This window comes from Crocuta crocuta, unplaced genomic scaffold, assembly GCF_008692635.1.
Source record: "Crocuta crocuta isolate KB4526 unplaced genomic scaffold, BGI_CrCroc_1.0 scaffold116, whole genome shotgun sequence".
Taxonomy (NCBI): domain Eukaryota; kingdom Metazoa; phylum Chordata; class Mammalia; order Carnivora; family Hyaenidae; genus Crocuta; species Crocuta crocuta.
Window position 1 is genome coordinate 3,293,052 of NW_027531562.1, and position 11,849 is coordinate 3,304,900.

General features: G+C 40.0%; 1 non-coding gene across 1 annotated transcript; it reads right to left on the minus strand.

Annotated features, from left to right (window-relative positions):
* Positions 1–4,877: 4,877 nt before the first annotated feature.
* On the minus strand, positions 4,878–4,981 carry LOC144238844 (U6 spliceosomal RNA). Its single transcript, XR_013337228.1, has one exon. It is a non-coding gene; the product is annotated as a U6 spliceosomal RNA (small nuclear RNA).
* Positions 4,982–11,849: the final 6,868 nt, after the last annotated feature.

An 11,849-nucleotide genomic window follows, 5' to 3' on the forward strand; every position in this document is an offset into this window, starting at 1 on the left:
CACACAATATACTATTTATTGAATGATCAAAAGGATTTTTCCTCCTCAAAACAAACTTTTTTAAAAATGTTTTTTATAGTTTATTTATTTTTGAGAGAGAGAGAGACCGAGCACAAGTGGGAGAGGGGCGGAGAGAGAGGGAGACACAGAATCTGAAACAGGCTCCAGGCTCTGAGCTGGCAGTCAGCACAGAGCCCGACACGTGGCTCGAACCCACAAACCGCAAGATCATGACCTGAGCTGAAGTCGGACACTTAACCGACTGAGCCACCCAGGCGCCCCAAAACTTTTTTTTTATAGAACTGAGTTATTAAAAAATGCTGATTTGAAACATATATAAAAAGCTGTAGGCAATGTAAGACCATGTCTTCAACAACAGTTTTAAAGAATATATAGAAATGCTTTCATTTGTCAATTTCTTCAAGCTTTGAGAGCAGAAAGCATGAGTGAAGATTTGGCCAATATCTTAAATAGAATAATTTTAATCTTAAAATTAGAAATTTTAAAATAAAATTATTTATATTCCTTAACCAACATTTCACACTAAAGAACATCTTTAATAGGAATGCTGCACCAAGTATGACAAATGTAGCAGTGAGATATGCTGAGCTTTATATTATCCTGAAAAGCCACAATTATTTGAAATTTAATTGGTACTGAAAATCATTTTCATGGATGGCAGAAGAAAAGTACACATTTTAGCTGTTTTTAGATGGAGCTATTTAAGATCAACAGTATTATAATTGTCATAAAAGCTGTTACATGACCAAAGCTAATTCAGATTATGCATTAAGCCCATGAGCTGCGTTTTGTGTTTTATATATCTTTCTTTTTTTAAAAAGATACTTGTTATGGAAATTTTCAAACATGTGCAAAAAGTAGACACAATATTATAGTGTACACTTCATCTATTGCCAAGTTTGAACAATGATCAATTCGCGGCCATTTTGGTTTCTTTCATGCCTTTATTTTGAAGGAGCCCTAGATATTATAATATCTAATCTCTAAAGATCTTTCTCCAAGATAAGGACTCTTTTTTAAAAATATAACTACGTTAGTTATATGTCATACCTAAAAACTTATTAATTCCTTAATATCATAGCCACTTAGGATGTACTTTGCTTCAATTGTCTCATTAATTGTGTTCATAAATGGATTGTTTGCTGAATCAAGATCAAAGAGACAAGAGACAAGTATGGCTGGGTGTCTGTTTATGTGCTTCTCAATCTCTGAACAGTCATGTTGTCAAAAATATGAACTGAGTGCCTACAGCAACAGGTGCCATACTGACTGCTGGGGAAACAAAGATGAATGCAACAAAATTCTGCAAAGAATACATTATCAGCTGCATGGGAGGGAGTAAGTCCTCATTCCTGGGAATTACTTTCATATTGAATCTAAATTCCTTACCTACAGCCTATTGTGTCTTTTTATCTATCTATCTATCTATCTATCTATCTATCTATCTATCTATCTGTCTATCTATCTATCTATCATCTATTTTTGAGAGAGCGTGAGCATGAGTGGGGGAAGGGCAAGAGAAGAAGATAGAGGGTCTGAAGCAGTGAGCATAGAACCCGATGTGGTTCTGAACTCATGACCTGAACTGAAATCAAGATTTGGCATCATAACTGACTGAGCCGCCCAGGTGCCCCCTTATTTCTTCTTTTTGTTTTTAGTGGACAAGGAGCAGTATCACTGTGGACTGTTATTACTGTATCTATTTTTGATTTTGGAAGGGGGTGAGGTTTCTTTGTTGTTTTTACTTTGTTGTTATTTTTTTGTTTTTGTTTGTTCTTACTTTTCTGTCTTTCTGTAAACTGCCCTCCTCCCAGGTATCTGCTGAGTATGTATGCTGTGTAACTGTGTAACTATAACACACTCCTTTACACAGTTAATGTGGAACACATAAGATGTGTATCTACCTAGGGAGATTAACCCCAAATAGCTGATTTGACAAAACAATCCTTGAACTTGTAAGTTTTTCCTTAGAAACAGTGTAGTTTGAGTTAAAATTAAAAAGAGATGCTCTATAGTGTTCAGAGTATAAATAACATCATTGTAATGTTTTAAAGTATTTTCATGTCTATTATTTCTTTATCCTTTCTATAATCCTGTGAGTTATAAGGACAAGTATGATTCTCTTTATTTGGCAGGTGAAAAAATGCAGCACGAAGAAATTATGCTGTGTAAAGAATACATACAAAGATAGAATGGAGACAAGCTGAGAGACTGGTTATCTAGACTTATTCTGTGTTCCTCTGCTGGTTTCTGATGCTTTTATGAAATCATGTAACACTGGCTGTAGTTTGATAGAAAAGGAAGAGAATGACATGTCCAATATGTGATATTGGTCAATTTGACCTTCTGGTTCACTCCCCTTCTCAAAGATCACTGATAAAACCCTTCCTACATGGGCAGCAGACCTTCCCAGATGACCCCACTGATTGACCAAGGACAGACAACCTGAACAGTGGGCTCTTTCTCCCAGAAATTTGCATCTGGCTTATAGAAACTGCTTAGCATTGTAGCTCTTGAATAAGGAATATATGAAGCCAAAGCTGACCCATGGACAAGTTAAGCCAGGAAAGTTGGTCATGACAGAGAAGAGTGAAGCAAATGGGCATTTACTTCCTAGTCAAGTGAATTCCTTCCTTCTTTTTTTTTTTTTTAATTGTTTTAAAGTAATCTCTACACCCAATGTGGAGCTCAAACCCACAACCCTGAGATCAAGTGTCACATGCTCCACGCACTGAGCTAGCTACATGCACCTATTTCCTTTCGAGGCCAGTTGTACTTCCTGGCAGAAATATTTGGTATTCATCCAAGAAATACCCTTTTTCTCAAGTATTTGAGTGGATTTCAATTCCTTACAATTAAATGAGCCCCAAAATGCAATAACATGCTTTATTTAGGCAAAAGGAAATCATCTTGAGAACTTAGTCATGGGGCCTTTACTGTTTTTGTAAGCAGAGATGGAGTCCATGTCAATGTTTTCACCTTTCCAGGGGTAGATGGAGTGTTCGTGGATTTCCTGTGGAAAAGTAAGAAGTGGAACTTTCAGTGCTTCTCCAGTTGACTTCGGATCTGTAGGGAAGGACTGTGCCACGATTCTCACTTCTGGGGGCTGCAAAGCAGCCTTGAAGCCAGTGGTGCTCTGCTCTGGGTGCCCCTAGGGGTTAGTAGACTTCCTCCTGAACAGGCTCACACCTTGAGATTTCTGTTGTGTAGAGTTCTCGCCAGCTCCTTCCTCACTCCTACTCCCTGGTTTTTAGGGATCCTAAAAACCTAAGAATTCAACATTTCTTCATAGGTTTTTATTTCCTTAACAACAACAACAACAACTTTGCAATGCATTGCCACTCACTAAGCATTTATTGTGTTACTATAATGGACATTGTGGTTGTCTATGTGATGTTCCTATCACCTTTCCCCAAGTATAACACCTCTCTCATGAGTCTTTCCAGTTTTACACATCAGTGCATGGCATTCACCTGTCTACAATGGCTACTTCAAGAGTCTCCAAAGCTGGGACTCTTGTTCACTGTGAGATGTCATGTTGTCTCTTCCCTGGATATTAAGGAGGAAGTGTGTTGCCTGGTAGCTGCTTGGCAAGCTATCTTTCAACAGTGGGAGAAGCCAGCCAGAGGAAGAGGCAACATAGGGAGTAAGGCAGAGCCAGGAAAACTGCAGAGAAGTCTAACCAGATCTTATGTGAACAATACCTGAGGTTTACATTTCCTATAGACTATTTATTACAGGTGCCGATGAATTCCCATTATTATTGAAGCCAGTTTGAGTTCAATTTTCCATTATTTTCAGCATAAGATATTCTGATGGATACAGAGCTTTTAAATTCATTTACTTCTCTTAAACTTTGGATTACTGATTTCACATTCAAATATTAGCACCTTCAGGGGGGACACCTGTGTGGCTCAGTTGGTTAAATGTCTGACTTTGGTTCAGGTCATGATCTCGCAGTTCATGGATTAGAGCCTTGCATGGGGCTCTGTGCTGACAGCTCAGAGCCTGGAGCCTGCTTCAGATTCTGTGTCTCCCTCTCTCTCTCTGCCCCTCCCCCATTCACACTCTGTCTCTGTCTCTCTCAAAAATAAATAAACATTAAAAAAATGAAATATTAGCACCTTCAGGGGTCAGACACAGCACTACATACTTCCCACATATTTTTTGCCTTCACAACAACCTTATGAGACAGATAATAGTATTATTGAGTTTCTACTTTTCAGATGAAGATTCTTGGGTTCTGAGGGAGTGTGACTTCTCTAAAGACACAAAACTTACAAGCAACAGGAGAGTCTGAATATAAGCCTATTGCAAATACCATATTGCATCTATTTATTATGGAAAAGGAATTAAAGATAAAATTCAGCTTTGTAGAGGATGGCAGTAATCACTCATATTTGTGAAATACTTTCTATGTTTCCACAGCATATTTGACCCTGTGTTACCGCCATGTTGACAAGTAAAAACAGTGGGGGTTTCTGACTGATATAGAGACACAGATACTCCCTAGGAAATAAGTCAAGGTGTATTTATCTAACCAGCGCAGAGAGAAGAAAGTGCTGCACAGTAAAAAGATCAACAACGTTCTCAAATCATAGACACCATGTGTAAGCCTCTGGCTCTTCCAGAGAGGGCTTCACTGTCATGGTCTATAATTAAGGCTGAATGACTGAGGTGCACATTGGACATTTAGGAGGTGTCATTGGGGAATAGGCAGAACAAATCCTCCCACCCATCCAAACCCAGCTGGATCTTTATGATCAGATCATCAATCTCAGTGTTATGCAAAATGACCACAGAAACTGGCATAAGATAAGCATCAACATACCTTCTTCTTTTTTCTTTCTAGTTTTAAAAATATGGAACATTTTACAAATTTACATGTCTTCCTTGCACTGAGGCCATGCTAATCTCTGAATGATTCCAATTTTAGTATATGTGCTGCTGAAGCAAGCACCACAGCCTCTTTAACACATTGATTCTCCCTAGGCTAGCACAGTCTGGTCCAAGATCTTTCTGGCCTTATAGCTGCAGAATTAGAGCAAGAGTCAGAAACCCTGATGTCTCTGAGAATCTTAGAAACCCTCAGACTAGCTATAAGTCTATCAGAATGATGATTATAATTTTACAGATGTAGATGGGTAAGTTAAGATAATTAAGTTGGGGGAGGTTAAAATTATGTGGTCTCCAAGTGCATTAGATGATAACAAAACTGAACGAAAACTGAGGTATTTTGACTGGCTCTTCAATCCTTGTTTAACTAGGATGCATTACCCTTTCACCTACAGGAAGTTACCTAAGCTAATTTTGTTGCAAGTGAAGCCTAGAATAAAAATTAAGAACATCATTGGAGGGCCAGGCTGTGCCTTTAGGTATAAAACCCAAGAAGATTAAGCCTGAATGTGTTTGTAGTAATTAATATTGAAGAGCTGGTAATGAGAGTAGACGCACAGTTTAATCAGACTGTCTGGTGGTAAGCTGGAACAGACATGCTATGACCCCACCTGTGACAATAATGTGGAAAAGTCATGGCTTCTTGGTCATGTAAGTGACTGTCAATCCCCAGGATAATGCTGATTTCTCAGCATGGCGAGGGGTTTCAGGGCCATCAGGTTTCCATAGCTTTCTCCTGTGTATTTAGATTGGTGTGATAAAGTGGGTAACAGCCTCTTTTCTCATTGCTAATGTCCCATTTTAGTGCACTGGTAATGACCTGTTGAAGTCTTCTACCACCATAAATTCTAAATGCTCTTGGCTAACTTAACTGTATTGGAAAGAATAATGGGTACTTTGAGTTCCCATGACTCACTTTCACTCAAATATTTAATGACTGCATTTTGTGTGTTGGCCGGTGTGCTAGTTCCTGAGTAGAGCATAAAGAGCAAACAGCTGTGGTCTGCGCTGCTGAAGCTTGCAGGTTAGTGAGAAAGGTAGCATCACATGTGTAGTTACAAAACATGATGGATGAAATTGAAAAGACCTGAGTGCTATGAAGACCTATACCAGAGGATCACATTTGGGACTGGGGTACTGAGGAAGGGATTCTTTTTTAAAAAGTCTTTTTTAAGTTTGTTTGTTTATTTATTCATTTTGAGAGAGAGCGCGCGTGCTTGCGCGTGAACACAGTAGGGGAGGAGCATAGAGAAGGAGACCATCCCAAGTAGGCGCCTCACCTCCAGCATACAGGTGGACGGGGGCGCCCTGAACCCACGTCATGAGATCATGACCTGAGCTGAGATCAAAAGTCAGATACTTAACTGATCGGGACACCCAGGCGCCCCATCCGAGGAATGATTCTTTATGCTGAGAACTGAAAGATGCAGAAGCACCGGCAAGGTAGAGTGGGAACAAGAGTTTCCTAAGCTAGAGTAAAGGCAGGTTAGTTGTGGTGGCGAAGGAAAGAATTTGTCCCGTTGGTGTAAGTGAAGCTGGAGGATGTGAGTGAGGAGGGACGAGGAGGGAGGGAGGTAAGCAGGGAGAGGTGGGTAGGTGCAGGCCCATGCACTCTGGGCATTTGAGCTTTGGAATCTTGAAATATCTGGATTCAAATCTTGGCTTCTACTTTTATTTATGATCTTGGACAGGTCACTTAATTTCTTTGTGAATCAGTTTCCACTACATTGAAACTCTCTACCCTGCAAACTATCGCAGAGTCGGTGAATCTAAAATGTCTGGTCCATAGTCCTGCCGGTCCCTTCTCTCCACCATCTGCTTCCTTTTCTCTTCCTGCATTTTTATTCAGAGCTATTAATGCAGTTGGATAGTTATTAATATTGATTTTCTTGGCCCTTTCCCATTATCTTGCAACCTGAATAATCAAACACTTAATGATCTAGAGTTAGTTATTATTTAAGAAATTTCAATTACATCCTTGACATTACCTTTATTAATTACAACAGATGCTCTTAGAATCAATCGTCAAAGTCTACCCTCGCTCTTAAGTCTACTCCCGAGAGATACTCAGGTTCATGTTGGCTTAATGTTGTATTTACAAAAAAGCTGTGATTTTTTTTTAACTTGGAAAAGATTGTTTTGATGCATAATATGAAAGCTGGCTGCGTGACTTAGCAAACCAAAAATATTTATTCAGAAAACATTTCATAGCAGTTATCTGTCATGTTGAAAAGGCATCTTTTTGTTTCAGTGCAATGAATGCGACACAGTGTGTTTTGGTTTATTAGCTCTGTTGGTTGAGAGTGGTTATATGAAAACACTTGAGCAAATATTCCCAAATAGAACAAGTGCCCCAGATTCTCAAACGTTAGGAAGATGTCACAGGATATACTCATTCCTCAAAGTAAATGAACTAGATCAGAGAGTTCTTCTGTTTCTTTCTTTCCCAACACTTATTATGATAAGGCATATTGTGAATGAATTTCCTGATGTGGGAACTAGCACTAATATCTTTCAAAAATACTTTTACAGGGAGTTTATGGTTCACACCATCTAAGTGGCTACTACCTCTGTGACCTAGAACCCTGCACCTTCAGCTTCCATGGACCTTAGTGTAAAATTGAACACCATTATGTCTCCTACCAACCTTACAGGATTGTCCTGGTGTTAGATGCCACTTTTTTTTTAAGTTTATTATTTTTGAGAGAGAAAGAGAGAGCAGGTGCAAGCAGGGGAGGGGCAGAGAGAGAGGGCGACGGAATCCCAAGCAGGCTCCGGGCTCTGAGCTGTCAGCACAGAGCCTGCATGACACAGGACTCAAACTCAGGAACTGCAAGGATGCGGCCTGAGCCAAAGTTGGACGCTTAACCAACTGAGCCACTCAGGTGCCCCTACTAGATGCATTTTTAAAATAGTTGAGAATGGGGAGACTTCATTCAGTAAATCTGCCTGAATGGAAAGAACCAGAAGAGCTGTTTCCCAGTCTGGCCCAGGTATATTATCTCATTTGATCATTGTAACAGCCCCACAAAGTAGGACAATAACTATAAATTGTTAGAGTAGTAGATGTAATTTGATGAAGATTTTTAATTTTATTTATTTATTTATTTATTTATTTATTTATTATATTTCTTTTTTCCCCTTAGTTTATTGTCATGATGAAGATTTTTAAAATTCACTTTTTACATACCATAAGTAGTTCAATCCCACAACTACTCTATAATTCATTTTGTTGTACATCAACCTGTGCTGTCAGTAGGTTCTTTTCCTTATATAACCCTCTCAACCTTTCATTTTTTATCCTTGCCTTCTTCCTTTTTGAGTGAATTTAAAATGACTCTCAAAGACCTAAAGCAGTGATTCACTTTTTAGCGCTCGCTTCTAAGAAGTCATAGTTAGTATCTTGTATACAGTTTTCTATTCTCTTAGAGTTCTAAGTTTCATAGTTTCCCTGCCAAGTCTGCTGAACTTTTCCTCCTAGGTCCTCTTTCTTTCTTTTTGTCTTTGTAGCTTCCTCTTTTTCTCTATGAAGGAGTCTTCCCTTCCCAGAAAGTGATGCTGATGTCTCTTTTAACCGCTGAATTGTAGTTTGTTACTTCTCCAGCTTACTAGGTTGAACCCCAGGCTCTTTGGGGAGGGCCTCATGTTGTGAGATGGAAAACTACTGATTACTTAAAATGCGAGACACTGGCTGACCCCTGCACACCCCCACTCTCGGCTGGGGTGCCCCACTGCTGGGGGGTCTTCCTCTCATTAGGTCTTGGTGGAAGTGTTTCCCCTTGTAGGACAGGGCACATCAACTGCGTTCTAAGGGGCTTTACTCCTTCCCTGTAAACATCGTCTGGTGGTGTAATTGGGAGGGAAAGGGGGAGAGCAAAGGCGGGTTGTGTGGTTTGTTGCCTGCTTTTCCTGGCAGGCCTATAGGGGCATGTTGTTCCCGCCTGTCCTCATAATCTGATCATCTTATTCCTCCTGGGGCGGCCCGGAGGCTACCACACAGAACGGTGTGACAGGCCACCAGCAAGGTGATGAAGAAGAGACCACCAAAGGGACCTTCCACACCTGGCAAAGGGGAGAACGCTAGTAGTCGACAGTCCCAAATCTCACACTTTCCTTCAAGTAGGAGTCCCAGATGGAAACGCTCTGAATCACACCCTGTAAATATTTTCACCCTCGGCTTATTTTCCTTAGACCTTTTGTTGTCAGGGGGAAACAGAAAGAGAAAAAAAGTAGAGATGAAGGAAGAAGAAAGTTCGAAGAAAACTTGGGAACTTGACTCTTAGAAGCAGCCTATTCAAAAATATATATTTAAAAAATGTTGAGAGCAGCGAGGAGGATGTTGACTTTACTGAAGGCAGCATGAAGCGATGCATCCAGTTTTACCAACTGTTAAGTGACAGGTAGTTGAATGTACAAGACATAAAAATTGGTTTATTTCAGCTATCCAGAAGAATGAAGTGTTTTACAGTAAAGGGCAAAAAAATTAACTGCTGCCCAGTTCCGAGTATAAACAGAATAGAGTCTAAAAATTAAAATTCATTAAAGACAGAAATGGTCTTAATTATTGACAAATATAAAATTTAATGGATTCATAATAGTCAAGTACTAGTTATGGTTTAAAATGAAGTACCACTTATTTAAATTTAGTTTTTTTAAGAAATAGTACAAAACCTAAAACTTAGCTCTAAAAATAAACCTCTCTGGCCTCTAATCGGAGAGCTATCCGATTTTAATACGAATTTCTTTGACAAGCTCTGTTTCCCTTGTGACAAAATGTCTCTTTTCAGTGTGAGTCATCATTGCACATTTATGAAATCTGACAATGCTGTTTTTACACAGCCTTAGATATTTGGGTCAAGGTAATGGGTGTGACATTGCGAAGGTGGAGTAATTTGACTGATTGGATGTGGGTGTTGAAGAAGGTTTACCGGGAGGTGACAGAGGGTTACAGAAGCAGAGGGAGGCAGGGCGTAGGGCACCAAAGGTACAGTTCACTGTCTTTACCATTTTGCCTGCCATTTGAATTCACAGATGCCTGAGGCTGTAGAATCCAATCCTTCATTAATCTTTGGAATTAGCTTGGAAAGGGACTTTTCTTGGACCCAAGTCCAGGGTTCTGAAACTGGAGCCATGGGTGTATTCAACTGTAAGTTCTATATTGATCTACCAAGCGCAACATCCATTCTCTTTTAGTTGGTAATGATGCTTATCTTGGAGGATATAATTTCTTGCTTTTTGTTTAGTTTTTGTTTCCTATTCTTAAAATCAGTCTATCAATTTATTTATTTAAAGTAGTTTCTGTGCCCAATGTGGGGCTCCAGCTCATGACCCCAAAATCCAGAGTCACAGGCTCCACTGACTGAGCCAGCCAGGCACCCCTTTTGTTTCCTATTTTTATCAACAAAATACTAAAGAACCGGATTTCGTGTCCTGCTAGAGTCTGAGAGCTTCTGGAGGCCCTACATAAAGAGGGACAAAAGGAGGCTATTTTCCTTGGCACTCAACAGATAATGCATAAGCGGAGGCCTAACATTCTAGCATGGGGAAGGCCACAGATGTGGATGCAATTAATGGGCCTCGCATTTGCAAAAAACACAGATCCATAAACTGCAGTGACGTCTTTGTAAATGTGTGCCATATTTGGGGGGCAAAAAAAATAATTTACAGGCAGGGTGGGATTGTGCTTAATGCAGATGGATATGTTTCCAATGTGGTGTGGTATGGGGTGGAGCATGAGAATGACCAATTCTAACATAAAATATTAAAAATCTGCTTGTGTTGTGGATTTTTTTTTTTTTTTGTGATTGCTTCTCTGGCTTCTGCAAACACCCCTGCCCTCTGTCCAGATCTGGATAGATTCTGGCCAGCTACTTAGACCAGACGACTTAAATGGTTCCATATGTTACTGGCACCCAATTCTTAGAAAACAAACAAATAAACAAAAAAGAGTCTAATGATTTACTTTTTCCATCAGCTTGCCATATTCTTAGAATTTTTACGTGTGTTGTCTACCAGATTGTTTACGCCTACTCTGTTTCTTCATAATAGTGACAATCTCCTTTTATGATGCCTTTCTTTGGCGGTTCTTAAACTTTAATATACACCAGAATTATCTGGAAATCTTGTTACATACAGATTGCTGGGCCTCACTCCCATACTTTCTGATTCAGTGTCGGGGGATCAGGGCCCCATAATTTTCATTTTTAACATTCTTAGATTATGCTGATGTTGCTGTTTGGGGGATCACACTTTGAGAAACTGTTTCAGATAGAAGTTTCTTAGATATTAGTCCCAGTCCTCTTCCTGGATTTCTTTTTTTTTTTTTTTTAATGTTTTTATTTATTTCTAGGAGAGAGAGAGAGAGAGAGAGAGACAGCGTGAGCAGGGGAGGGTCAGAGAGAGAGGGAGTCACAGACTCTGAAACAGCTCCAGGCTCTGAGCTGGCAGTCAGCACAGAGCCCGACACGGGGCTCGAACCCACGAACCGCGAGATTATGACCTAAGCGAAAGTCGGACGCTTAACCGACTAAGCCACCCAGGCGCCCCATCTCTTCCTGGATTTCTTTACTAGCCACTGAGATTAGCCCCTACCCTTCTTTTTTTAAGTAGGGTATCCAATGTGGGGCTCAAACTCAGGACCCTGAGATCAAGAATTGCATGCTTTACTAACTGAGCCAGCCAGACACCTCAGTCCCTATTCTTTTTTTTTTTAAGGCTTAAAAATTTTTTAAATTTATTTTTGAGAGGGGGTGGGGAGGGGCAGAGAGAGAGGAGAAACCAAATCTGAAGCAGGCTCCAGGCTCTGAGCTGTCAGCACAGAGCCTGACATGAGGCTCAAACTCATGAACTGTGAGATCATGACCTGAGCCAAAGCCTGACGTTCAACTGACTGAGCCACCCAGGGGCCCCTTAGCCTTTATTCTTTTTTTTTT